We start from the raw sequence: 4,663 nt of genomic DNA on the forward strand, positions 1-4,663 counted from the left end.
AACAAATGATAAACATATTTAGAATGAAGAAATAATAGGTCAAACATAAAATCAAAACCCATATGCATAAAATCCAAAAGGACACATTAAATATAAACATTTTGCTCTGATACCACTTGAAAGGGAAATAATGAGATTTCTAGTGGGATTTCTAGTGACTAGCATGCATATACAATTCTAAATTTATATACATAAGCAATGGAAACATATTATCACATATTATCAAAGCTATAGTCATTAAAATCCCCTTCAAGAAGCATAGGTTCATTTATGATGCATCAAACAAAATATTGAAGAACAAAGTGAAGGTTGAGTTTTATACCTCTTGATCTAGACCTTAGACCAAGGATGGACCACCTCCAAGCTCTTTGTTCTTGGAACTCCTTGAGTTTAGCCTCCCTCCTTGATTCCTCCACCTTGATAGATTTCAAACTCCTTTGATTCTCCTCTAGTCTCCAAAGTAGAAGACCTCTAAATATCCACACCCATTAGTGTAGTGAGATGGATGTTGGAATAACCAAAAGGTGAAGAGATGATTAGCTATTTCTCCCTTTGGTGGCCGGCTATGTATGTGTGTAGAGAGAGAGACTTATTTTTCTCTTGTTGAAAAGTTCACACAAAAAACCCTATGGAACTTTTTAGTTAAACTCCCTTTATAAAGGTAAAAAAAGTAAGTCAACTAATTGACACTTTCTCTCTCTTCTTTCTTCATCTTGGCCGGCCACTAAGTGTTTATCTGGGCCTTGAGATTTTATCATTTCAAGTCATCCTATGCTTGAATAAAAAGCCCAATGGGTTTGGGCCCGATGGGCCCAAATGTACCCGAACTTTTCTTTAAGCCCAAAACAATCTTTCATTGCTTCTATGATTTCTTTAGACATTCTAATTAATCATAGCACTTAATTAATCCAATTAATTAATTCCATCATCCTTTAGTTGTCTCACCACAAAAGTGTATAGGTGTAGAATCGTTTTAGGTTCTAATTAGCAAGGCAGTGAGGTGAGTGGTACCAATCCAATTGATTACTATTTATCCAATCACTCAGTGAATTAAAACTTACTTTTAATTCTCCTTTTTCATTGATGACTACTTGTTTAATCATCTAGAAGAACCCACAAGCCATGAGTGACATCTAACCATATATTATGGCTACCCAAGCTAATGTAGAATTTGGTTGGAGAACCTATTCTGTTGCAATTACAATGTAATTCAATCATTCTCTAATACAATACTCATGTATGGATACTAAATGTCAAACCCTTAGGTGACTCCGGTTGACAGATTTCATGGCATTGATTTGACATTACCTGAGTACTTGCATTTCTATGTAGAGGCATTCGACATGGCATATTTACGAGAGTGAGTTATATATATGTGCATATTCTATTTTTTGGGAAACTATATAGGTTTTATGGCAAGGGGTTAGAACTTTTGTTATTGAAATGATTTTGAAAAGCTTTGTTTTTGCCCACTCACGTTTTCTGTTTTGCGCCCCTCCAGGTTCTAGTTTAGATAGCTATGTTGGTAGCTCACGAGGGATTCACGGCATATTTGACAAATTATCACCAATGTAGGACCACATTTGGGTGTGTTTATTTAGTGTTTGTTTCTCCAGACTGCACTAGGTCTTCCGTGCTCTGAATATTGTTTTCACACTTACGCTTGCACATGTATGTTATTTACGCAGTGTATAGCTTGGTTTTTATTTATTCATACTTTTATTATTATTATTCTTAGCTTCCGCACTGTGCACATGGTTACGTCACCTTCACGTGATGGCCAACATGCCCTGATCTCGGTCAGGGTGTGTCACAACCATTATGGCTAACATTTTTAACAATTTCTTTTCTCTGTTTAATCTAAACTGCATATTAATAAGACATTTGTCAACCAAAAACTAATAAAATTACTATTATACCCTTTAATACAAAACTGAAAGGAGATAATAGGAAAAAAAGCAATGTGGGCATTAAAGTAATTTTGTACAAACAAGTTTTTTCTCTTTTTTTTTCTTTACCTCACAGCTATGTCACTTTATCAATACCTTCTATACTCATTCTCTTATTCTCTCTCTCTCTTTCCTAACTGCCAACGCTATTTCTGGGATGCCTGCCAACCAATTAAAAACAAATAACTCCTCTCATAAATAAATTTAAAAAACAAATATTTAAAAATATAAAAAATATATTTCTCAACACACAGTGACCTTTGCTAGTAATGAATTAATATAATGCATTAGCATATCTCTTAACTATACAACATATCTCTTAACTATACAACTTTAGATAAATTATTTTGCGAACATATAAACCCCTATATAATAGTAAAACATAAAATAGAAGATACATTTTTTGAAAGTTAAATTGTAGGTAAATTATATTCGTACAAAAATAAAATTGTAGACACGTTATTGTTGTAAAAAAGATAAATTTTTTATATAAAATTGTAGATACATTATTGTAGCACAGTAGGTAAATTATTTTCATATAAAATAAAAAACTAGGTAAATTATGACACACCCGGACCTAGAATGTCTACCTAAACTCTGAATCGAGCTATGTTGGCCAACACTCGGAAGGTGATGATGTCATACAGTGTAGTAAGGTGGAAAATGAGAATAAATGTAAACCTAAAAGTGCCTAAATGTAAGAGTGCACATGTGAGCGAGAATGAACCCATTTCGCACGTGATGTCAGCGCATAAGTAAAGTACAGTAAAAGTAGAATGAGAATTATACCATTGAAGGTAATCTCCTATACCAAGATTTACCAAGAATCCTCGTCGACACGAAAGCTCTGCCACTAAAACCTAGATGGGCGAAAAACAAGGGTGAGTGGGCCTGAAAATAAAGTTTATAAAACCTTTTCAAAAACATAGTAACCTCTCACCATAATATAAATGCATATAGCATGAAAACACTTACTGTAAATAGAAATACTTCAAAAATACGATAAGTCACAATATTTCACATATAAAACATAAAATATAACTAATCACACTATCTTGCATAAATGAACATATAATATCAGGTGCTCATTGACATATGTTGACACACGAGCTCATGCAGAGATATTCATGACATGACTGGGTATAATAAGGATTTACGCTCTACTACTACTATTCCTAATTGCCTATAGCAATCTAGGACATGACTCCAAAGTGAGCGTACGGTGCGATGTGGACATACATGTGAAGCCTAGCCCTGGCCTGGGCAAGTACAAACACTAGTATAGCACACAATGAACAAATAATGTAAATATGATCATGTAACAACAATTTGATAATTCTAATCATTGAAGTATTATTCATGACCGTAAATACAATTAAGGCATCCATAATAATACGCATACCTGTGCATCTTGCAGGATGTAGCATAATTCATGAATTCCATTAATATGCTAATTCTTATAAATGTTAATCTAATATAGTAACATAGAAAATTCTTTATCAAATATATAAATGGAAACTAAATAAATATATAATATTTAAAAGCAAAGACCCACTCACAAATCATGTCGTCGAGTCGAACCCACCTCTCGGGCATCGAAAGTCTCTGTGATGCGTTTCACCTAGAAACAAAACCATTTACGTAAATATATACGTACTAATACAAATATGTGTTTTCGTGTAAAGTGTGGCTAATAAAAGAACTACTTTAAAACGATCAAATTTCAAAAAAGGGACGGCAAATTTGGATTCTGCACGTCGAGAAGCCTAAGACGAGACCTCAGGTTCCTCCACGCACCACTCATAGTGGCTCCCCCACACGCCTGGGAATAGGCTGGTACTCGTTTTCTTCACAAAGGTCTGCAAATTGCAGGTTACAAAGCCAACTTTTAGAGCTCCAACCGAGCTCATTTCTTAACCAAAATCAATGACTTAAGAACCTAAATGAGAAATGTAGGGAATTGATCTATACCCATTTAAGGCCGTGAAATGGCCGGAGTTGGCCTGAAAAATGGGGCCATGATTTAGTTTTTTTCCAAAAATCTGGGGAAAGTTTTCCCTCACCTCATTAGCCTCCAAATCCTACTAAAACAAGTTTAAACCTTAAAATCCTTCACAAACAATGAAAAGGGTAAGAGAGAGTGAGTTCCTGAGGCCTACATTGGTCGGAAAATCATGAAGTTTTGTTGGGAAAACTTCAAGTTCAAACAGAGCTCCGTGTGAGCTTCTACGCACAGTTTCTATAAGCCAAGGCTTGGATTAAGTTTGTAGGGGTGAGAGGATGGTGGTCTAATGGCGTGTTAGCCTCGACAGAGTCGGCCATGGCAGTAGGTCGCCATCTCAATTTCTGTGCAGTGGGCACAAGGTAGAAAGAGTGAGATTAATGGGGTTTAGAAGCCAGAAAATGGAAGGTGGTGGTGGTGTTTCGCTAGAGTTAGCAATGGTGATGGTTCGTGTCTATATACAGAGAGCAAAAGGAGAGTTTAAGATGAGAGTTTGAGATGAGAGAGTTAAGAGAATGAGAATGAGAGTTCGAGAGAAAGAGAGTGAAGATAAAAATGTTAAAGAGAGAGAGTGTGTCTGAGAAGTATGAAGGAAGGGAACTCGGGGACAAGGGAGGAATGAGGCGTGGGCCCCACCTGGCACACAGCCCAAAGCCACAAGGGACAAAGCAGAAAAATAGCTCACGTAAATGTGAAATTATCAAATTGCTCC

This window comes from Pyrus communis, chromosome 10 (assembly GCF_041283825.1).
Source record: "Pyrus communis isolate YQ-2024b chromosome 10, ASM4128382v1, whole genome shotgun sequence".
Classification (NCBI taxonomy): Eukaryota; Viridiplantae; Streptophyta; class Magnoliopsida; order Rosales; family Rosaceae; genus Pyrus; species Pyrus communis.